The sequence below is a fragment of the Eulemur rufifrons genome, chromosome 15, assembly GCF_041146395.1.
Source record: "Eulemur rufifrons isolate Redbay chromosome 15, OSU_ERuf_1, whole genome shotgun sequence".
NCBI classification, from domain to species: Eukaryota; Metazoa; Chordata; class Mammalia; order Primates; family Lemuridae; genus Eulemur; species Eulemur rufifrons.
In genome coordinates this window covers 36,325,572-36,351,302 of record NC_090997.1, presented here as the reverse complement: position 1 = coordinate 36,351,302, position 25,731 = coordinate 36,325,572, and the positions used below count along the sequence as shown (strand labels likewise).

Sequence of the window (25,731 nt, the reverse complement as noted above, 5' to 3'; positions counted from 1 at the left end):
TATTCTAAGGGCCCTGGCTCATTAAACCCTTGAGTATGCCAATCTCACAAACTACCTCTAAGAGATTTTATGTTAATGGGATGACCTAGAATTTATATTCAGAGAAAATAATTTTTTAAAAAAGTAGACAATATATTCATAGTTCAAACTTAGGACAAAATTATTTTTACTGAATAGACGTTATATTGAGCATTTATTTATATATTTATTTATATTTTTTACAAAGACAGGGTCTCACTCTGTCACCCAGGCTAGAGTGCAGTGGCACAATCATAGCTCACTGCAACCTCCAACTCCTGGGCCTCAGCCTCCCAAGTAGCTAGGACTACTGGCGCACAACCCCACACCCAGCAATTGAGCATCTATTATTATTAATTGAGAATCTATTAACAGGGTGTTTACAACCTACTAAAAGAGAAAGACAAGTACATTGCAATTTACAGAAGTATTTAAAAGTATTGACACAAAGTAGTCACAGGTATTGGGGGGATCAGTTGAAGGACAAAGACCAGGACAAAAAAATTTCATTCTGAACTGAGTATTAAAAGATAAATAGGATGAAATCTTAAAGCAATGATATGCTACACATTCCATGAAAACAAAACAAAAAACACAATGTGCTCTAAATATCAGGATTCAAACTACCTTGCAAATGTTACTAATTAATATTATTAGGAAAACACTGGTCAAGTCCACTAAAAAGTAACTTTCCATTCCTTTTTACAGGTAGCGCTATGAATTTCTGATACAGGCCATAGTCTCTCAAACAAACGCATTACTAAATTTTGACTAGGTATCAAAACTGTTAACCAAACATTAAACAACTGAAATAAAGCTCAAGACTTGAACAGCCTAATTGGAAAAGCAGAGGCTCCTTTTACAGGTCATATATACCTCCTGACCTGTATTTGGCAATCTGCTCCCAGACTGTCAACAGATAAGCAGCACAGCTCTCAGGGCAGGAGACTGATCTGTGGCAAAGCAGGCATCCACCCCAGGTGCTGCTATCCTCATACACAGTCCTCAGCGCCAAGGTAGGCCTGGAACCTGAGAAGGTATATTTCCAATTTGGACAGCTGCCAACACGTCTCATTCAAAGTATCCAGGGACAAGGGCCAGCCCAGCCTCCCATGCCAGGAGTCAAGGCAGCAGTACCTTTTGTACATGTTCCCGTCCCAGAGGTGACCTGCACGCTCTCTTCCATCGCTGCTAATAGCCACAGAAGAAATTTGCTCAGCTCAGTTACTATGCAGACTCTAACCTTACCAGAGGCAACACAGCAACCACTGATTCCAAGTCCTAGGAGGATCATATTTATCACAGAGAACTCACTGGTCTATTGGGACATTACTAAGTTTTGCAAAAACAGCACCTTCTTTACAGTATATAAACAATAATATCAAAGTCTAATCTTGTATATGTAAAATAACATAATTCCCCATCTAAACTGCCTAAGTTTTTAAGCACCACTTCATAAAAGTCGGGGGAAGGGATTAAAAGTTAAGGGGAAGACTTCATTTCCTTGATTTTCTTCACTAAGGAAAATCTCTAAGAAATATACCATAAAATTTTAACTATTACTTAAGAAGCTATTTTTAAAAAGGTAGAAGACAGCTGTTACATGAAAAGTAAAAACACACATGTTACTTCAGTATATTTCAATATTTAAAGAGCTAAACAGTCACATAAAACACTAAATTACATTCATTCTCTAATAGTGGCGAAAAAGATCCAATGAAAAATAAAAGGATATCAGCAATTTAGTGGTAAAAAGACACATGTGTGTATGAAAAGAACATGTCAAAAATAAAAGATAAGTTTATTCCAACTACTGAATTATGGGGGGCAGGTCTATCAATTATTTAAATTTGTACAGGGTTATAATTAGTATAAATTCATTAATCGTATTTGGCATAAAAATATTAACTATCATGCTTTTAAATTATATTACACTTAGAAAAGTCAGTATATAATTCATTACCATTTTATTATGTAACCTACCTAACGGGTACCATGAACACTATCTGGGTGATGGGCATACTGATAATCCTGACTCAAGCATAACAAAATTGATACATGTAACCAAAACATTTGTATCCTGTAATATGAAATTTTTAAAAAGTAGCAAAATGCAGGTACAAGGAGGCAATATAGAATAGTGATTAAGAGAGTGGGTTCTGGAGCCAGATTGGGCTCTTTCAATTTAAAGCTGTATGATTTCTGGCAAATTACTTAACCTCTCTGTGTCTGCCTTTTCTCCTCTATAAAATGACGCTGATAAAATTCTTGACTCAAGTTGTCCAGCTGTGAGGATAGACTAAATGAGTGAATGTGCTTGATATTTACTACATATTATCATTAAGGTCATTTATTTAAATAGATAGCAAAAGGGAAATTGAACAATTTCTAATAAAAACATTTAAAAATGAAACTGAAAGGAAACTTTCATACCACGTTAAATAATTCATTCATGCTTCATACCAACAGTCAGTGTTATACATAATGAAGGAGCAATAAGAGGTATTCTCTTTAAAATCAGGAATGAGCAGGGTGTTGTGGCTCACGCCTGTAATCCTAGCACTTGTGAGGCTGAAGTGGGAGATTGCTCGAGCTCAGGAGTTCGAGAACAGTCTGAACAATGAGCGAGACCCCATCTCTACAAAAATTAGAAAAATTAGTTGGGCATCATGGCATGTGCCTGTAGTCCCAGCTACTGGGGAGGCTGAGGCAGGAGGATTGCTTGAGCCCAGGAGTTTAAGCTTGTAGTAAGCTACGCTGATGCCACTGCACTTTAGCCTGGGCAACAGAGCAAGACTCTGTCAAAAAAAAAAAAAAAAAAGAAAAAAATCACGAATAAAATAAAGATGGTAAATGTCACGTTATTAGTTAATACTATTCCAGACATCTTTGCCAATTAAATCAAACTGAAATGATCAAGACTACATAGTAAGGAAGAGGTGAGAATATTGTTGTAGTTGATGTGACTCTACCTTAAACAAAAGGAACTAATCAAAACTGTTATTACAGATTAAGAGTGTCCAATTTAAAGGATTGAAAATGGAAAAAAAGATACCTTTTTCACAACAGAAATAACAACACAGAATTAGGAGTAAAGTTAGAGATATGCCTCAATATAAAGAATCCTATAAAGCTTTGCAATACCTAAAATAATTTAAATAACAAAGAACCACTAAATAGTCAGTAAATATTTCTTAATTTTTTGTTTCCCCCACAGAGGTTAAATAATCAGCCCAGCTTATTTGCTCACTTAAATTTGGCTACTCATTCTGAACTTTATATCTTGTCTCATTTGAGAAGTATACTATTTATTTCTGGAAGCCAAGAATCCAGCTAAAATTTATTGTCACCAATACAAAGGATGGATAACGGGAGCACACCGCAAGTTTGCAGTGAGCACATAGCTATACTCAGGGTTTGCTGCTTTCAGTGATAGCAATGACAAGTTATTTATTTATTCACTTTGGGGGTTTTTGTTGTTCTTTTTAGCCTTGTGAATAGTCCTTTAACATTATGACATATATTTTCTGATATTTGATTTTATTTCATACATTATGAACATTAGTTACCTTTCTCCAAAGGAACAAAAAACATAAAGTTTATGGATACTAATGCAATCTTTAAACTCTTACGATTTGGTTACTGTATTAACATACATGAATTTCATTTTTTAAAAGTTCAAAAACAGAAAACATTTATATTACCTGTGATATATAACACCTCAATAAAAACATATTTTCTTTGGACTATAAATGGACATTCATATACATAATTCAGCAAGCAATTATTAAGTGGGGCTATAGGTGTTACAGCAGTATCATAAAGATAATTACTATTCTTTATACAACAATAGAGAATACAAAAAAATCATAAATTCCAGACCTAGAAATGAAATTTCACCTTATAAAGATGAATATACATCTAATTTTTATGGCCTTCCAAAAAACTAATGATTACCTCCACCTAGTAGAAATATCAAAGATTCTTATTCACGTCAATGAACAAACAAATGAGTTGATTTTGTACTGGCGGGGAGGGTGGATGTTTAAAGAGGGCTGAACAGTCTACAAAGGTATTCTTTTACCCATCCTAATGTTTTGCCACCACCTGACACTGTTCTTTCTTACATTTTTCCCTCATCACAAAGCTCTCATAGCACCCATAGAACGTCTCCTCTGAAGCCTAGGCATATGATAAATAGTTGTTTCATGTCTGTCTCCCTCCTGGAACACAAGCTTAATGGTGGAATCATGTCTGAATTGTCCACAAATCCATCTCTAGAACTTGGCATAGTGCCACTCCACGGTAGGCAAATGGTTTCCAGTGAATACATGAACAAACAGGTCTAAAAACCCTCAGAACACAGCTGAAGATCAAACTTTCCTCTGTTTTCACTAAAAAATACTGACTGATATACTATCTTACCATCTTCTGTATTCAACAACATGTTGAATCACCTAAGTAGTCTTCTCCCTTTCACGTTAATTCTAGTTTCCTAAAATCTTCTCCAACTGTGTGATTCTCATACTGAATCTTAGTTTCCTCATAATGGTTCAGTTGTAGAGTTCAGCAGTAAGCCAAACATTCCAATTTTTTACTTACTACTAATCATAAGTGAAGAAATATTCATAATTGCATATAAAGTTTGGGGACATCCAATCAAGTGTTTAAAAAAATCCCTCAAATGTAAACAGCCTGCCCTACCAGAATATGGAATTTCAACTTAGTAAAACTCTTGTTTCATTCTCACCATTCACCACTTACCACTAACATAGTATTTATACCAACTATATTATTTCACTTCTGATGGATTCTCTGTCATAATTATGGCAATTACTTAGTCCTAATTTGACTATCAAAAATCCACAAAGATAGAGACTAGGCACAGCATCCTAAGTCTGTAATCCCAGCACTTTGGGAGGCCAACCAGGAGGATCACTTGAGGCCAGGAGTTCAAGACCAGTCTGGGCAACACAGCAAGACCCTGTCTCTACAAAAAACTTAAAAATTAGCTGGGCGTGGTGGTGTGTGCCTGTTGTTCCAGCTACTCAGGAGGCTGAGGCGGGAGGATTACTTGAGCCCAGGAGTTTGAATCTGGATGTTCTATACTGTCTGAACTGATTTTAGTTATTTCCTCATCAACACTTCTCTTTATCGGTAAGGAGGTTAGTAAAACAGTGGTGATTCCTAATGTAAAATGTTCCCCTTATAGTGAAACCTAAACAGGTAGACAAAATGAAGAGTTTTCTAACTGGACTATGAAAAATGTTTATCTAAAGTAGGCTATTTAGACTTAAAAAAAAAAAAAAAGAATTTGTCTTTAAGTATGTGAATGAAAAAGATTAAAGATATGTGTGCGAGAGAGAGGGCATGTGCACCAATGATCAAATGGCCTACATTTCCAGAAGACAAAATATAAATATATACAGCAATTTAGGTCAGACACGAACAATTTTCACAATGAATAGGAGACAAAAAAGAGGTTACAGAAACTTCATCTAAAGAGCTCTTTATGATAAAGATAAAACAGTGAGTGACCTGTTTTGAGTGGTTTAAATTTGATCTGCCAGGAAATAGAAAACTGGGTTCAACAGAATTAGCTTCTACTTTCAAATTTTGTATCAGGTGTACCATTTTAATAATTTTAAATAATTCTTAGGTCTCCATCCCAGAATGTGTTCTATTTTTTTAATTCCTTCACAAGACATTACACATTTTAGTAATGCACAAAAACTAAATTTTTAAAACATTCTGGCCACCAAGAGTTTCTTCAGTACTTGACAAAAAGTTTTACTTATATAGATTTAATATAAAAAAACATAAGTAACTGAAATACAGATTGGAATGACCTGGGAACTTCTGAAACAGTACTGACATCTAGGTCCCATCCTCCAAGATCTGGGATTAAAGGGGTCTAGGCTGTAGCACAGGCATCTTGACCCCAGAATTGTATTCTTTGACTTCGGACAGTAGCAAATGTGAATACTATCAATTTTGTGTTGATAGAATTATTTGGAAAGTCACCCCAAATTCTCATTTATATCGCAGAAAGGAATTAGGGAAAGATTTCATACTGTCTTATATCTCAGGGAACTTTCAATTGTTCAGGTTTTATCTTTGTGTATCTGATTTTTTGCCTTCAGATTTTATTTACAGAGAAATATATTTAACATGTGGTATCCAAATACAAATACTGCAGCTCTGATGAGGAATTAGTACAAATAAATGTACTTTGAGTTAAAATACACATTCCATTCCTTTCCTTTTTGTTCATTAATCAACTCCTGGGCAATATATACACACTTTAGCAAAGGCCAGTAAAAGGGCCCTTCACATAATTGTTTTATAAAGAAAACTTCAGTAAAGAAAAGCATTGCTAACTTATATATGTGTCTTTATAAGTTTACATTTCCATATATTTCTTAGGAAAAGCCACCTATACTATCCTTGTCAAGAACACTAAAATTTTTACTTATATTGTTATCCATCAAGATTCAGCTAAACTGTCAATTTGACACCAAGAAATCAGGAAAGATTAATCAATTAAAAGACATCTAGCTTTCAATTATACAAATATTAATATTCACTGGAAAATGTCTACAAAACTAAATGTATAAAGTGGGGGAGGGATAGTTTAGAAGTTGAAATACTAAGTATGGAACAATAAATACTTAATACTAACAAATGAGAAAATTATTTCTGGCTATATTTTCAAATCAATCTTCATACAGAATCTTTTTATATATCTCCATGGCAATCTATGACAAAATAATTTGTATATTTTACAGCAATAATTTGCTTCTAGCCTTTGCTTATTCCCAGATTCACTATTCCCTGAAGGTATAAAATTGGGTTATTTATATCTGGGGGAAAACTCCCTCTTGTGAAATAATGAAAACTTCTTGTATTTAAATTCAGATCCAAAATAGGCCAGATTAGTGACACCTCAATGCTCTAAAACGACAGGTAAAAAAAGTGACTTATGCATTTTGCAACAGATATGGCCATAAAAATGCTGAGAGCTGAGAGCTTCAGCAGCACATATACCAAAATTGGAACAATATGGAGAAAATTAGCATGGCCCCTGTGGAAGAATGACATGCAAATTCGTGAAATGTTCCATTTTTCAAAAAAATGCTGATAGTAAATTGTTTGGGGAAGAAAAATATGATTTCTGTAGGAAATTCATTTTTTAAAAATGCAAGAAAATTATGAAGGAAATGGAGGAAAATAAAAAAAAAATTTTAAAAATGCAAGAAATTTCCATCAATTTAAGAATGGAATTTATAAATCATGTGTATTTAAAAACTATATATTACTTTAACTATTATAGTTTCTAAATTACATCAGTGTACATGTTTTTATTATCTCATTTATTCTTTGTATTTTCTATTCACAATTTAGAATGCAAAAGCTTCAGTGTCTCACTTAAAGATAGTAATAAAACACTCAAAAATGAGTTGAGGAAAATGACTCAATAGAAATATTGCAGCCAAAACAAATGTCTGTAAGGATGCTCCATGCTGATCCAGCTCCTGTGGATAGGGGGCTGAGAGCTTTTTATCAATACTATTTATTTCGAATTTTCAAATTATTCTTATGCCATTAGTGATGTATAGAAGGCAAAATGAATACAAACTTAGAGGAGAAGATAAGTGAGCCCAGAACCTAATCTAATTTAAAAATATTTTTGCATTGTTTTAATATACATTGACTTTTCCAGAAATACAATTATCACATAAACTGAAAAAAGATTGTCCTTTATTTGGAACCATATCAAAAGGTATTCATTATTCTGGAAAAACATCATGTTACAGAGCAATGTTAATCATGGTATTTGAATCAGCAATCATAATACCTATATATTAGTTTAATTTGCAGCCTCTGCATTCATGATTATTCCACATATGGATATTAGCATCTGATTACTTTATTCTGCCTTTGATTAAAGGATACCTGAGCCATCACATATTGAAATACATAATATATTTAATTTAATTACTATAATTAATAATTTAATAAATTTTTGTTAGGATACTATATTAATTTTTAAATTTGTATGTCTACATATAACCTGTATATGTATATAAAATATACACACATATATCTGTGTAGGTTATAATATACTGTCTACTAATTTCATTTCAGTATGGTAAAGGAGGTATTACAAAATAAAAGTATGAAGAGGAAGCAGCAGGTCTGACAGATTAGACAACTGGTTATGTACCAATAAAACAGAACAGGACCAAAGTCAAAAACTTGACATTTTAAAGGAAGAATGACGAACAACAGAGAAAAAGTAGACAGAAAGGTAGAAAGTATCTTGCGAGGGAATACTATGCCGAAGGAGAAAGAAGTCTCAACATGGGGTTGTCAGCATCATCAAATGGTTCCGAAGAGGCTAACAACTGAAAACAAGTCAATGGATTTGGAAATGGAAAGGGTAATCTTTGAACAGGTTCAGTACAGCAGTTGAGGCAAAAATGATACCGCAGTGAGTAAAAGAATAAACAGAAAACATAGAAACTATAACTGATAGAGTCTTCTCTTTCCAGAAGTTTCAAGTTAGGAGCAACGAAATAAGGCAATGGAACAAGGAGGATGGCAGGATCAAAAGAAAGAGTTTTTGTTTGTTTCTCATTTTTGTTGTTTAGGCTAGAAAAGACTTCTGAAAGGTTCATTCAAACTTATTGTAGATATCGAGTCCTGACTTCATTATATATGCCTAATTATAAGTTCTCAGAAATACTCTCTCCTACAAATGTTTATAGATAATGAAAATAAATTGTATCTGGGATTGAATTCAAAATCATCCATGGGGAGAAGAATTTCTACAAAGAAAAAGGTAAAATAAGATTAGCTATGAGTTGATAACTAGAATCTGGGTAACGGGTACACAGTGGCTCATATGCTCTTCTCTCCTTTTCTGAACATGCTTAAAACTTCTCACAAATAAATGATTTTAAAAATGAAACTCTCCCTAAAACATGCTCAATTATTTTTCTCTTTTTGGGGGGTAGGGGGGAGAGACAGGGTCTTGCTCCAATGCAGGGGATGGAGTGCAGTGGCTCATAGTTCACTGCAACCTCAAACTCCTGTGGCCTCAAGTGATCCTCCAGCCGTGGCCTCCCCAAATGCTAGGATTACAGGCATAAGCCACCACGTCTGGCCTATTTTTCACTTTTATATATAATTGTATGCTGCTCTCTTAAATGTCAAACTGATGACACATTTTATCAGGGTATATTTTGAGGCTTTTTAAGGCAATGACTATGCATTAAATGCCAAATTATCTCAATTTCTCACTTAATTATCCATCTGACCACAGCAAGCAATTTTATATCAAGTGAATGAAAAAAAGAGGTGAAAAACATAGATGAAAGCTGACTGCAGAGTTCTGGGTAACAGAGTTCAAAAATCTCTACCCTTTATTTTATTTGACAGTATCCATATTATAGCACAAAAAGAAATACCTACTTTTTAGTCATAGCTTTATATGTATCTGAAATTACTTCTAAACTTTTTAACTGCACAATACTGACAGAAAAAAATGAACTCTAAGAGCCTTATGAATTATCTTTTAGTTCTGCCACTAATTTAGCTGAATAACCTTCATTAAGTCTCTTAACCTCTATAAACATCAGTTTCCTCAACTTCTTAGTACGGAATTGGAATTAAATTAACTCTGAGTTAACGTCCATTTCTAACATTCTAGGCTTCTACATGTCTAGTCTACATGAAACCTGAACACATTTACAACTTGATAGAACAATTATCTAGATCAGCAGTTCTCTACACCTGTAGTCAGTGGACCCCTGGAGATCCCTGAGACATTTCCAGAGAGTCAACAAGGTCACATTATTTTCCTTTTTATTTATTTATTTTTTTTTTGAGACAGAGTCTGCTCTGTTGCCCAGGCTAGAGTGCCAGGGTGTCAGCCTAGCATACAGCAACCTCAAACTCCTGAGCTCAAGCAATCCTTTTGGCTCAGCCTCCCAAGTAGCTGGAACTACAGGCATGTGCCACCACGTCCGGCTAATTTTTTCTTTTTTTTTTTTTTTTGAGACAGAGTGTCGCTTTGTTGCCCAGGCTAGAGTGAGTGCCGTGGCGTCAGCTTAGCTCACAGCAACCTCAAACGCCTGGGCTTAAGCAATCCTACTGCCTCAGCCTCCCGAGTAGCTGGGACTACAGGCATGCGCCACCATGCCCGGCTAATTTTTTTTTTTTTCTATATATATTTTAGTTGGCCAGATAATTTCTTTCTATTTTTAGTAGAGACGAGGTCTCGCTCATTGCTCAGGCTGGTCTTGAACTCCTGACCTCGAGCGATCCACCCGCCTCGGCCTCCCAGAGTGCTAGGATTACAGGCGTGAGCCACCGCACCTGGCCACACACTATTTTCATAATACTAAGATATATGCCTTTTTCACTGTGCTTTCATTTGCATGAAGGATGCAGAGGCAATGACAGGTAAAACTTCTAGAGTGTTAGTTAGTATCAAAGCAGTGGCACCAAACCCTACCAGTTGTCAACTGTACTTAGAGCAATGAAAAATGCTGTTTCATTCAAGAATGCCCTTAATGAAGCAGTAAAAACTATTAATGTTATTACATCTTGATCTTCAAATATACATTTTTTAATATTCTGTGTGATAAAATGGGAAGTACATATTAAACACTTCTATTGTTTAAAGGTAAATGGCTGCTTCATGGAAAATACTCATGTGAATATTTTGAGTTCTGATCTTTAGAAATTGCTGGGGTTTTTTTGTTGTTTTTTTCATAAAACACCATTTTTACTAGAAAGAACTGACAAACATGGCTATTCAAACTTGGGTATTTGGCAGACTAATTTGGCAGAGGTTTTTTTGTTGTCTTTGGTTTGAGTGAGGCTGTGTTACCTTCAAGGAAAGTAATTGACAATATTTGCTGGTAAGGATAAAATCTGAACTTTCAAGTGAAAAGTACAAAAGTTGAACTTAATATCTGCCACCATGAGTATAATGGCCTTTCAATACTTTGTTTCTGATAAGATCAGAGTATGATTTTTAAATATTACATAAATTTGGAAGATCTGCATAACTCAGTGGAACAATATGTTCCAAATGACAAATATATCACATTATAAAATCATGCATGGGTAAAAGATGCATTCAAAGCACAAACAGACCAATGAATTTGTAACGTGACAGAGTACAAAAAGTTCACTGGTATCATTTAAGATTCCTCGCTGGAACTTTAAGAAATTACTGCTTGCTGAGTTTTGGTGAAGGATCAACAAAGAATACATATAATTCTCTGAAATAGTTAAATAAATACTTTTCCCTTTTCCAACAACGTATCTGTGTGAGGCCATGTTTTCTTCATATATAGTACTCCAACCAAAATAAAACACTGCAATAAACTGAATGAATAAGCAAATACGACAATCCAGTTATCTTCAATTGTTATACATTAAAGAAATTTGCAGCAATGTAAAGTAGTATCATTCTTCTAATTTTTGTTTTGGAAATAGTTATTTGTCATAAAATGTTATGTCTGTTAATATGAATTTATTATTGATATTTTAAATCAATTAAATAACTTTTAAATTTCTAATACAGTAAATGTTGATAGAAATAACACACATAAACAAAATCTTTATGGAACTCTCAATAATTTTTAAGAGTTTAAAAGAGTCCTGAGCCCTGAGATCTATAGAAAACCTTACAAAGTCTCTTGTTAGGCAGTTCATACCTTGTAGTCATTCACAATCTAGTAAGAATAAAAGAGAATGAGAAGATACACATATAATATGTAACCTGTGATGGACATTATAACACATGTATAATTCCAAATAATAAATTTAGGAAGGCTACTTTGAAATATTTAATTCAAGCAAATCCTGAAAGATGAGTAATATTGACTACAGGAAATTACATTCCAGACCAAGGGTCTGTTTGAGCAAGAATAAGGAAACAGGAGAATGGGGCTATGTCCAGGGAAAAGGTCAATGGGCTAGAGCACAGAATGGTGGAGCTGTAGTAAAAAAATAGGCCACAATTAGGTTACGAAGAGTTTCACATCCCACAATAAGAGTTTGGATCCTAAAATGTATTAATGAAGGGCCACTAGGGATTCTTACTGAGCAAGAGAATACTGCAATGAGTTCTACTTTGAAACATAATTCTAATGACAATGCACGGGATGAGCTGTATGTTGTGGGTAAGGGCTAAATACAGGGAGACATATCTAGAAGGAAAGGTAATGAGGCCTGCACTAGGTGAGAGAGGGTGGAAAGTGGAGGAGGTCTCTCAGAGACAGAACACTGTTTGACAACTAACAAACTGGCAAGTGAAGGGAGAAAGGTGAATGAGGGTTCGGAGCTGAAACCCTCTAGAGTAAAATGGTGTTATCATATGGGAAACGAAGAAGAAGAAGAAAGAAGAAGTAGAAGAAGAAGAAGCAGCAGCAGCAGCAAGTTTCTGAAAGGATACAGATTTGATGGGAACTATGTGAAATTTTAAGATATCTACAGAGCATTAGTTTGGAAATGCTGGTGACGATGACATGGAAAGAAACTTTGGAAAAATCTACATAAAGATGACAGTTGAACCATGAGCTGATACAATTACCATAAGTAAGAACAGAGTGAGTAGAGCAAAAAACCAAGTATAGGATTTTCTCAAAGCATGAACATTAAAGGCATGGAGAGAGGAAAATGAACAGCAAAACAAAACAGGTAAAGTCGGAGACCTGAGAGGACACAAAACCACAAAAGCCAGGGGGGAATTGGTTGGTCAATAGCTGAAGAGGTTGGAAAAGAATAATGATCTAAATGAGGCCACTGGTTCTATTAATGAGGTTACAAAGTGGTCACTGTCAAGTGTTTAGGAACAGAACACAGATTGCAAAGAATCTGGGATCAAGGCCTCATTAGCATGACATTGTAATAGGTACAGCATATAAATATTTTACCCATGCCTAGCTGAAAATACATTTTCTAAAACTGTTTCCAAAAATCGTTATGTTTTCAACTATAACAGTTTTTAAGTAAGTTATCTCTTTAAAATTTATCTTTTATTTTCAGAGAATTTATTTCAGAATCACATAAAACACTGATTTTTAACACTTAAACAGCAGAACACTAGCATTTACCTAATGAATTTTACAACACAAAAAGAATAAAGAATTGTGCTATATGGTGAACCTCAACCTACTGCTTAAAAGAATATTATTCTTACTGTAGATAGCCTACTAAAGTACATTTTAGTGCAAATTCAACAAATGATATTTACTCAAGAAAAAAACTATTATAGAATCCTTTTTTATTAGTAATATGAACCACAATATGAGATCAAATTTCATTTTGGCATATTGATATCAGATGTACATTTAGCTGGACCCATGTTTATATAAAAGTAATGTGTGAGAAATCCATATTTTATTAGTACAATCTAGAAAACAAACACTTGTTTTGCAAAAAGATTCTTCTCTTTACAAAAGAAATCACTATTGGGATCCTCTATATAGGAAGCTTTCCTAAGATAGTAAAAAATTGCAATTCATTATTTAATTTACACAAAACTTTATAGAAATACATTTGCTTAAAGCATATACATCAAATATGTAAGTAAAACTGGAAGCTGTTAAGAGGTTTAAAAGAGCTGTAAGGAACAGCTTAGACTCCGCATGTCCAGGAGATCTCCCCTCTCTGGCAGGGAAGCCTGGAGCCCCATATAGAGCAGGAATTTAGACTCAGGAAGAAACTGGGTACCACAGAGAAGCTGTCTCCCTTGGACTTGAAATTGGGCAACAGCCGCATGAGTGTTAGGATTTTACCATACCTTGTGTAGATACATAGAGACAGAATAGATTAATCCTTAAGGGATTTTCAAAGTTCTATGTCTTTAAAAGAACACACTGGCCAGGTTCACGTCTGTCATCCCAGCTACTCCAGAGGATTGACTGAGCCCAGGAATTGGAGACCAGCCAAGGCAATATAGAGAGACCCTGTCTCTAAAAACAATAAAAGAGCACACAGAAAAAGGGAACGTAGAATCAAAATGGGATAGACTCTGGAGCCAGACCACCTGAAGGCATCTGTTGGCTCTGCCCCTTACCACTTTTATCAACTTAGACCTCAGCTCTCTCAGCTGTCACATGGGATAATAAGAATAGCCACCTCAGAGGGTCAACATGAGAATTAAACGAGAAAGTGATTGCAAAACACTCAAAGTGGCATATCTCTGACCCTCAAGAACTGTTATAACTGTACTGTTCTATGATGATTTTCAATCCATCATTAGAATATACTCCCACCTCCCACTGGATGTAAGCCTTTCACTGTTCAATCATGCTGACCTACAATATGCCATATAGCTCGTACTTTCTGGACCAGTTCCAGAAGCACATCTTTAATAACTAATAACCCAACTTCTGACACACTAACATCACTGTGTGCAGTCACCAAGCTATCTCCATTTTTGCTAATGATTCACAGAATCACTAAATTAAAAATCTTGTTTATTAAATTCCAAATTTATGCTGCCTTCGTTTTTAAAAAAACAAACATTAGCAGAAAATATCCCTATAGAATATAAAATTCTGACCAAAATAATTTTTTCTGGTTTCCAAAACATCTCGGTGACACTGGGTCAAACTCATTCACTTTCCCATCTTCCTTCGTCCTTCTCCCACACCTGACAGAAAATCTTTCTTAAACTAACATAAACCTCCTCAATTAGCCATCTGAATACAGGATGACTAGTTTTACACTTTACATCCATCTGTTTTCTTCATCATCTCAGTGGCCAACACAGCCATGGTTTGGTTTGAAATCTCAAGCACAAGCATAATAGATACACAAATCATTCTGTTCTTCTAATCTTTAAGATCAGCCATGATGAACAGGAAAAGCAGAGAAACTAATACATTCCTCTTCAAAACACACACGTTCTTTGTTCTTCCCCCAAATATACTAAGACCAAAAGGATAACAGACAGCAAATCATGCCCGCAAGCCAAAACACAGCTGGGTCATCTAATTTTAGAAAAAAAATAACAAGGAAGAGGAGAAAAGTTCTCTCTGGAATAACTCAATCCTCAAATCAGGGAAATTCAAAGAACAAAACATGGAAAAACCAACAGCCTCAATTCTTTCCTGTGGGATACTAATTCTATCAGTGTCAAATCAAAATAAACAATATGTATTTTAGAAGATCCCACAAAAGTCTGAAATCACTCTGTTTTTCAAAAAAAAAAAGAAAAAAAAGCCCACTCACAGAGAAAATATCTAACTATATGATTTCCAAGTACAGGTACTATTCAGTGGATTCCAAATCTGTTTCTTACTTTCACCATACTCTTTTTAAAAGAGACAAGCTGAGAAACATTTATTTTGTTAAAAAACTCAGTTATAACATAAACATCCAGAGGTATCCTTTATTTGTATCCTAAATCCTCATAGCCAGATGTTTGCTACTTGATTAATTTGTCAATCAAGTCCAGGAAGTCCTAGACAAGACCCACTCTAGTTGCTTCTAAATCTGGGTAAGATCTTGTACTTCTTTTTCCCTGGAACCTTCAAGAGATGAAAGAAAATATAAGACATAATCTAACTGTTTGGGGGGGAGTACTGCTTATATACCAGCATCCTTCATACCATCTCTTTAAGGAGAGAAACCCCTTTCTTTACTAATCCTAAAGAATCTATCCAAAATAAAGAACATGAATTTTTGGCCAGAATTAAGATTAACTAGATAAAACTGGCATTAGCAAAAGATATCTAAATAACAGCAAACTACAACAGATTTATACAGAAATTTAATGTGCCTTCAAAAGAACTTGGGGAAGATGAACAATTATTTCACAATAATCTTAATTCTATTAACCATTATTAACAACACTGTGTTCTGGTGTTTCTGCTATCAAAAAAGTCCAATGAATAGGAAGCATAAATTCCAGAAGATAAAGGACTTTTCTTGACAAAATTTTTTTAATTTAATCATGAAAATATTTTTAAAGAAAAAACATTTATTCCATCAAAACAAGACTACTGAATGCAGAAAATTTCAGAAAACCTCATCAAGGTAAAACAATATATTAATAAAAGTGTTTTATCTTAACAGACATAGATTATGTTTCTCATTGGATTATATGGATCATCAAAGTTCCTAAAAATTATAATTATTTGATTAAATGAGAAAGTGGATAAACTATTTTCTAAAAGCATGTATAAGACAAATAGTCCCAAGCATTCTATAGATGTATCACAATGCTAAAAGTTATTTAAAATGCACCAAGGAAATACTACAAATTCCCAAAGGTTCTAATTAATGTCCTAGTTATTCTCCATTTGTTCCACTGTACACTCAATCCCTTCTCTGCTCTGCTCTTGAGCTGGGAGGATGAGCTTGCAAAGATAATCACGTGGGCTTCCCAGCTGGGCTCTAGCAATGGAAGTCACGGAAGGCAGAGGGAGGAGAGGTCAGGGAACCTCCTCTCACTCCTCGCCTGCTTCAAAACCACAGCTCCCAGGAGCCCTCCTCCACAATGCCAGCCCTCTGCCCTGGTAATCTCTGGAGAATTAAGGACTTCTCGATATTGCTGGTCCCTGGGTGTTTTGCTACCCTTGTTTGTTCCCTAACCTCTGCAAATAGTCTCTTCAGTTGAACCATCAAGGATGAAATCTCTTTCCTGCTGGGACTTTGTCTGATACAACTAATGATACCAAGTCTGGTTATTTAACAGTACACCATCTAAAGAAATCCAATTAAAAACTTTTTTAAAGTTCTTAAAGTCTATATAAGCATTTATTTTTATATCTTTGCTATCTGTATAACTTAAAAATGAAATATAACTCACTTCCAAATGAAGCTGGCTAAAAAGGTGAAACAGTCATTACAATTTAGTTTAGGTGTGAAATTTAACACAGCACGGTTATCTCAACATAAATGCTATAAGCCCCAAATAAGCTTAAAAAAAAAAAAAAAGTCAAAGAGATTCTGGTAACTGATATTTCACTTCCTTCTACCACACACTGTCTGGTTAAGCCAAGCAATTTGTTGTTATTCTTGTTGAAGCCTTCCCTAAGCACAGGATGAAGAAAAGATTTAAACCAATGGTTCTTAAATTTTGGTATACATGTAAATCAGTAAGGAAGCTTATTAAAATACTAATGCCCAAGCCCCATCCAAAACTTCCTAACCTGTGTGTTTTTACTAGTTCCCCAGGTAATTCTGATACACGTATAAATTTCACAGCTACTTCAAAATGGACAACTTCAAGAGTCTTCCCAGACCTCTAACATTGCTTTTTTTCCTTTTGAATGAAAATTCCACATTAAACATGTCAAAACACACACACACATACACACACACACACACACAAACAACAGTAATAATGTATACTAACCATGTACCAGGCAGTGTGTGATATGTGCTTTACACATATTATTATCTAATTCAATCCTCACAATAACCATACCAGATAGGTAATACTGTTGCCTCCATTTTACAAAAGAGAAAACTGAAACCCAGAGAAACTAAGTAATTTGACCAAGTTAGTGAGTGGGAAAACCAGGGCCTCTGGTCTGCCTAAACTCTAACCGATGAGCTCAAGAAAGCACTTACAGGTGCCTAAATGCAACTCGGGAGCCCCAGGGCTGTCACAGGAGGATTAAGCCTGAGGGCCAAGCAGTTAGGCAAGCAATACTGTTCCATCTTTCCCCACCCCTCCAATTCCCACACTGCACCCAACAAGATCTCTTGACTCTCCTCACCCATTCCTCCCTCACCAAGGCCTTCACCTCCATGATCTGCCACACACACTGGTAGAACGGTAGAACATCAGAAGTCTATATATTATAAATAAGCTCTCTTTCCATGTTAGTTCCTACTATATGCTAAGTACTAGGAGAGAGCCAAATTCTAGGACTACCAGGTGAGTATGAGCAAATTTAACATCTCTGTAGCTCAATTTCCTAATCCGTAAAATGAGAGTCACAACGCCAACCCTACTGAGGTGACAACAGTGATTAACTGAGCTAAAGTACATTAAGTACTTACTTGGCATAGTATTTGCCACTCAGCAAAAGTTCAATGAACAATAACTGCTATTAAAACTATACTTTGCCAAACTCTTCTCTTATAACACCAACCTATCAGTCCTAGTTCCCATATTTTTTGTTTATTTATTTTTGAGACAGGTCTCACTATTGTTGTTACCCAGGCTGGCCTCAAACTCCTAGGATAAAATGATCTTCCCAACTCAGCTTCCCAAGTTGCTCGGACTATAGGCGCATCCCACCACACCCAACTCAAAGTCTCATTTATTTTCTCTCAGCCTTGTTTCCTGAAACTGTGATAAATAATGGAACATACTTATATTTATCAAGAACAGGCTGGTAACAGTGCTGTAACCCAACAGACTGGGAGTCTCCAGCAGACAGAAGGCTAGAAGTGGAACATTTTAGAGCAAATAAGTCATTTAGTAGCCCTCAAATTGCACCATTTGACAACTGTCTATTTCCCAACTTTAGGGTCAACCCTGTTGATTACATACTAGTATGAGAGTCTATAATTAACTTAATTCAAAACAACAATAAAATGTTACTCAGGACAGGGAGTTGGTCTTAATTTAATCAGTATATTCCCAGCACTTACAATAGTGCCTGGTCCATGGTAGACACTCAAATATGTTGTGTTTTTGTTTTTTTTTTTTTCTGAGACAGAGTCTCACTCTGTTGCCCAGGCTAGAGTGCCGTTGCGTCAGCCTAGCTCACAGCAACCTCAAACTCCTGGGCTCAAGTGATCCTCCTGCCTCAGCCTCCCTAGTAGCTGGGACTACAGGCATGTACCACCATGCCTGGCTAATTTTTTTCTATATATTTTTAGTTGTCCAGCTAATTTCTTTCTAATTTTTTAGTAGAGATGGGGTCTCGCTCTTGCTCAGGCTGATCTCGAACTCCTGAGCTCACTCAAACGATCTGCCTGCCTCGGCCTCCCAAGTGCTAGGATTACAGGCATTGAGCCACTACGCCCGGCCTCAAATATGTTTGAAATGAATGAAGGCATACAGGAATTGACACAGACACACCTTAGGACTTTAGTGAATCATTACAAAGGCAGCCATAATTACCGAATAAATACCAATGCACCAAGTAATAAAAGTTATTTTCAAAGTTCCCCTGGAATATTTTTCTTCTTCCTTTTTTAACTGATTGTTGATTTTCTTTAAAAACTCCCTAACTACAAAAGCTAATTACCAACCTCAGTCCATTAATCTATTAAAAGTGTTAATAGAACCATAATGGTACATCATGTTCACCTTCTACCTTCCATTAAAAAAAAAATAAACCCTGTAACAATCATCACTTTAGTCAGCCTGAGTTTTCAGAATTTCCTGAACTACCTGAATTAAAGCTGTAAAATGAAATTAAATCACTACTAAGAGACTAAACCTAACATCTAGGAGGGACATAAGTATTAGGGGGCACGGGGAGAACCTACTACTTTGGGAATACACAGAGTTTCCATTTTCAGTGATGCTTCTAAGTGGTCATATGACCTGAACAAGTTACCTAATTTTAAGTAATTTTTAACTGTTTGAGTCTCCGTTGTCTCATCTGCAGAATAGGAATAAATTTACTTTATCTTCTTCATTGAGTTGTTTTAAGGACCAAATGCACATAAGGTGGTTTCCAAAATAATAAAATGCCATACAAATACAAGGTATTAATTTTTGACATGAACATCTTTGTTTTTTTTTTTTTTTTTGAGACAGAGTCTCACTCTGTTGCCCAGGCTAGAGTGAGTGCCGTGGCGTCAGCCTAGCTCACAGCAACCTCAAACTCCTGAGCTCAAGCGATCCTCCTGTCTCAGCCTCCCGAGTAGCTGGGACTACAGGCATGCGCCACCATGCCCGGCTAATTTTTTCTATATATATTTTTAGCTGTCCATATAATTTCTTTCTATTTTTAGTAGAGGTGGGGTCTCGCTCTTGCTCAGGCTGGTCTCGAACTCCTGAGCTCAAACGATCCGCCCACCTCGGCCTCCCAGAGTGCTAGGATTACAGGCGTGAGCCACCGCGCCCGGCCAACATCTTTGTATTTTAAATGGATGTTTCCATTTATCTTTTTATATCTCTGCCACTCTTTCTATTTTCTAGATCCAAAGATCTGCCAGGACAAGGAGGAACAAGTTCACACCTACAGTCACATCTCAAACACAGTGGGCCCTCAGTAAATATTTGTTGAGAAAGATGCTCATCTATAAATAGTACAAATCAAAAAATTCTGCTACATGAAATATCTTACCTTGTAAAAGGTTAGTCAGCAAGTTACTTTCAAGTAAAATAACAAGTGACCTAACATACACAAAAGATGCCCAGGTTTTGTCCGGAGTTTCCTTTGTGCATATTACTCAGCATGAACATTCATATTTACCCTTTGGGAATGTACACTGAAGGAATGTGCTTCAGTGTTTTGGTTTCACTTGAGACATGCTTTCTCGCTAAAAAATTATTTCCTCTCTCTTTGACAACAGCAAGATTTCTAAAGATGCCAGATTTGTTCTCTAGGTTTTACTTTCTACTCACAGGGAAAACTTTGGTGGACATATGGTCATTTCTCAAACTATTATAACATTATTCTAATCAATACGAAAAAAGTTTATTTTTGAAATCTATAAATAGATATTCTAATACTTTCATTTTATTTTAATTTCAGAATATTACAGGCGTACAAATGTTTTGGTTACATAGATTGATTTTGTACTGCTTGAGACAAAGTTATAAGTGTGCCCATCACCCAGATACTGTCCACTGTACCTGTTAGATTTGATTTTACCCATCCCCTCCTCCCCATTCCCACTTACTTGATTTTCATAGAGTTTTACCTCCATCTGTGCACAAGTGCTGTTTGGCTAGTTTCGATTTAATAGTGAGTACATGTGGTGTCTGTTTTTCCATTCTTGTGATACTTCACTTAGAAGAATGGTGTCCAGTTTCATCCAGATTGTAACAAAAGGTATTAATTCATTTTTTATGGCTGAGTAGAACACCATGGTATATATATATACACCACGTTTTATTAATCCACTCATGAACTGATGGGCATTTGGGTTGATTCCACATCTTTGCAATTGTGAATTGTGCTGCAATAAACATTCCAGTGCAAGTGTCTTTTTGATAAAATGACTTTTTTTTCCTTTGGGTAAATATCCAGTAGTGGGATTGCTAGATCAGATAGGACTACTTTTAGCTCTTTGAGGAATCTCCATACTATTTTCCGTAGAGGTTGTACTAGTTTGCAGTCCCACCAACAGTGTATAAGTGTTCCTTCCTTTCAACATCCACGCCAGCATCTGTTGTTCTGGGACTTTTTGATAAAATCCATTCTCACTGGAGTGAGGTGATATCTCATTATGGTTTTGATTTGCATTTCCCTGATGATTAGTGACATTAAAAAGCATTTTTTCATGTTTATTGGCCATTAATCTATTTTCTTTTGAAAAGCTTCTGTTCGTGTCTTTTGCCCACTTTTTAATGGGGTTGTTTGATTTTTTTCTTGCTGATTTGCTTGAGTTCTTTGTAGATTCTTCTGGCTATTAGCCTTTTATCGGATGTATAGCATGTGAGTATTTTCTCCTATTCTGTAGGACGTCAATTTGCTCTGTTGGTTGTTTCCTTGGCTGTACAGAAGCTTCTTACTTTAATCAAATCCCATTTATTTATTTTTGTTGTTTCTGTGATTGCCATTGGGGTCTTCTTCATAAATTCTTTGCCTAGACTGATATCTAGAAGAGTTTTTCTAACATTTTCTTCTAGAATTCTATGGTTTCATGTCTTAGGTTTAAGTCAGTTATCTATCTTGAATTAATTTTAGTGAGTGGTAAGAAATATGGATCCTGTTTCAATCTTCTACATGTGGCTATCCAATTTTCCCATCACCATTTATTAAGGATTCTTTTCCCCCTAACAGTTATATTTTAATTATTACCAGTCCACTAAAATTCGTCAAATTTTTTCTTAGCTTAGATTGCAGTGACCTATGATCTCACCACTGCACTCCAGCCTTGGTGACAGAGTGAAACCTCTCTCTCAAAAATATATATAAAAAATAAAATTTTTTAAAAAGACAAAATAAAATGCAAGAGATCTTGGTTCCTCTGAATATGATATAATGCCTCAAAAATAGAATTTAAGCTTATTTAACCACAGTTCTTGATGTATGTGTCATAGATCATCCATTAATAATATATATTAGGATATTTTTTATATTCTAATCCTAATTTATATGGATATACTTAAGATACAAAATTCCTATAGTTAAAACCAAATAAAGAAACCACCTGTAAAGGTAGTCACCCCAACTCAAGCTTCCTATCTCTTTTCTGCTCATTTACCCAACTACATTCCACTGCTGAAATGTATAATTAATTCCTAGTTTGTTACAAAAATGGACTTAATGTGCTCATTTTTTTCCTTTATGTCCATCTATTACAATTCAAGAGATATTCCTGAAATAAAAACAAGCCATAAAAAAAGATTTGTCTTAACAGGATATAGGGGACAAGTTTTCCCCCAAGATTACACAGTTAATTATGTAATATTTAAAAGATAACTACTACATTTATGTGTAACAATCTATTCCATTAGAGGAACCAAGAATATTATACTATTCGTTTTAGCTATAATGAAAGCCAGTGTTAGATTACAGCCTACAGCTAATCCCTATAAACCTATCAAAACAAAAAGTGCACAGTATGTATAACACTCTGGAACTACACCAGAAATGATAAAGCAGTGCCATATCACTGTGCAAGGCTGTCAACTTGAGAATGAAGACACAGACACAGAATTCTAAATTAGTTCCAGAGCCACATTCACAGCCTATCTATCACATCTAGTCCTGAAAGTCTTCTTTAAACCTTGAGTTACATTCTATAACATAATAATACCAGTTCTGCAGGTTTATTTGAAGTCCGCCAAGTGAAATGAAATCAAGGCCACTTGTTCTGGTGGAAAGGATAGCAGCTTCTTGTAAGAAGACTCAGGTGTGAATCCAGACTTTGCCCCTCTGGAGCTATGTGACCCAGTGCAAGTATTTATTTAATTCTCTAAGCCTAAATTCCCTCATCTATAAAAGGACAAGTCCTCTAACCTGGAAAATTATTTTATAGATCTAACCCCTCAGTATGTGTTCCATCCAATTATGGCAGATGACTACTAAATGAGCAACAATCTTACAATACTAAAGGGCCGGTTGACAAATTACTATGAAGTACATTATGAAGATCACAATTAAATTACGAGATTTCTTAAAAGTGTAATACTTTTATTAATCTCTTATTTTTCAATAAGATACTTTAACATATAGAAATGAAAAATTCAGAGGTCAGAAAACGTTTTAAAACTGACATTTTACATATCAAAGATGGTGGCTCAACTATAAACAGAAAGTTAAAATTGGTTAATTTTTAACAAAATGTTTGAGTGCTTATATCTATTCAAATCTCACATCAAAATCTGTAAAACTTTCTAAAGAAGGCCGCATTTTGGAACTCAGATACAGCCCAGTTGTCTAAACAATGGGCTACATGATACACCACAGACTCCAGGCAAAGTAACAACAGGATGAGAAAAGAGCCTTCAGCCTCTCTCAGATTTCCTGGCCACTGTTATTTTAAAATTCGGTCACATAAACATAAACAGGGAAAAAAATCTATTTCAGATAAACCCCATGGGTTTATGATTTATGATCTTTGTTTTTAACACCTTGCACTAACTTACATTAAATATTGTAACTGTTCATTACATTTTTCTTGCTCATGTTTCTAGGCACTAAAAAGAATATATATGTATAATATATATAGTTTTCTATATTACATAATTTTTAATCATGATAATCTTTTCTTAAAGTCATTCGCATCTCTGTTACTGCCTTTTTTTCTATTTGTTTCTTTTTTTTTATTTTTTTTTATTTTCTCTTGCAGTTAATGTTGACTGAATCTGTTATTACCTTTTACAATTAGTTTTTGTAACCAAAATGTAACTTAAAAAGATGAGAGAATAAGTAGCGTGTTACACAAAAAAAAATACAAATGCAATGGGCAAATGTGCATAAGACTAAAATGACTTCTGCTTACCACTGTACATGTAATTCCTGCACAACTTAAAATACTCCAAATGAGCTGGATATTTAAAAGTCAATGAGCTATTCTAAACGGCTGCATTGTTTCAAGCTCTAGCTATAACCCACTTTGTAACATTTGTGGCTGTTCCTAGCTCAAAGGTAATTTTTTCACTAAACATTTTCCAGTTGGAAAACTACAACCCAAGACATCTATGAAGTTCAGTTAATTTGTACAGAAAGGCTGTTTGGCTGCCAACCTTTGTACCATGACCACTACCAGTCCAAGTTCAAGATTCACATTTTATGGTGTGAAAATAGTTCCGGCTAAACCTTAAGAATATTTTTAAAACTCTCAAACTGACTCTATCTAGATACGTTGCATCTACATCACCAGAGTGCAACAGCAAATGAAACTTTTATTTAGCCTATACAGTAGTCTATTAAAGTTGGGGCAGCGGTTCCCCACTAATATCTGTAGATTAGGTTTTAAGCATCCCTCCATCATCACACACTTTATGCCAGATAAAATGCAATGCGTTTTTTGAAACTGTATGGAAGTACTTCTGAGACACATGTCCTAGTAATAGCCCTATCAAATTATTTCCTACTTAAAATCCCAGAGGTTGAGCATTCTAATCGTTTTAAGGAGTTTTGGAAATAAATATAGAAAGGTCTTGTTCAGTTGCATATCCGTAAATTAACATACTCAGGGCAGCGGACCAACCAGAGACTAAAAAATAAAGCTTTAGAAAGTCCCAACCTGGTCTCCTACATGATTAGACTATTAATGGTATCATTTGATCTTCACATCTCAGAAGAAACTGGACTCCTTGCACTGAATTTTAAGCATGTTTACAAAAGAGAAAATAAAACTATCACGGAATATCCAAGTCAGAGTTGGACACCTGAATGCTCTGCTTCTACCTGGGAGCCAGAGAAGAAACACACAATGTATCCCGGTGACGATCAACCCATGAGAGGAGACTCTCATTGTCTTTCTGCGGAAAAGAGAACTCCCCCGGCCCGGCCGCGAGCCGCCGCCGCCCAGGGCCCACTCGTCACCTGCTTCTCCCACCCGCGTCTGCGGGAAGTGAGCCGAGCCGTCGGCCCCCGGCGCGGCCGCAGGAGGCCCGAAGCAGGGCCGAGCCGGGGACAAACGCAGGGGTTCGGGACACTCACCGGTGCGGGAGTGCAGGCAGGTGCGCGGCGGCGGGGCTACCTGTCGCCGGTGAGGCTGGAGGGAGGGGTGAGAAATGAGGGTGAGGGAAGCGGGCGACGACGCGGACGAGCACACGGACCGGCCAGCGACGGCGACCGGGCTGCTCCTTGCTTCCTGCTCGGACAGATCCCGGGTCCGTCTCCGCCCGCCGGCCGGCGCCCCGCCGAGTCCCCTGCCCCGCCGCGCGCACGTCACGGCTACGGAGCGCCCGAGGGGGCGGGGGCGCCGCGGGCCGGGGCGGGCCGGCCGGGCGCGCGCGGGCGCGGGGGCGCGCTCCGAGCCTGGGCTCTCCAAGCCCGGAGCCGCCCCGCCCCTCCGCCAGCCCCGGCCCGGGGGCGCGGGTGGGCGCTGTATGGCGCTGGGCAAGCTGCCGCTGGTCCA

General features: G+C 36.2%; 1 protein-coding gene and 1 non-coding gene across 6 annotated transcripts in view; one reads left to right on the top strand and one right to left on the bottom strand.

Moving 5' to 3' along the window:
- The window catches only part of MYO6 (myosin VI), a 137,027-nt gene extending 111,550 nt beyond the window's left edge, over nt 1-25,477 (bottom strand). For all 5 annotated transcript variants that reach the window (XM_069488911.1, XM_069488909.1, XM_069488912.1 and 2 more), the window contains exon 1: nt 25,311-25,477. The gene's annotated coding sequence lies outside the window, so the exon portion shown is untranslated. The remainder of the gene's footprint in view (nt 1-25,310) is intronic.
- LOC138396129 (U6 spliceosomal RNA) lies at nt 7,045-7,147 on the top strand. Its single transcript, XR_011235608.1, has one exon. It is a non-coding gene; the product is annotated as a U6 spliceosomal RNA (small nuclear RNA).
- Nucleotides 25,478-25,731: the final 254 nt, after the last annotated feature.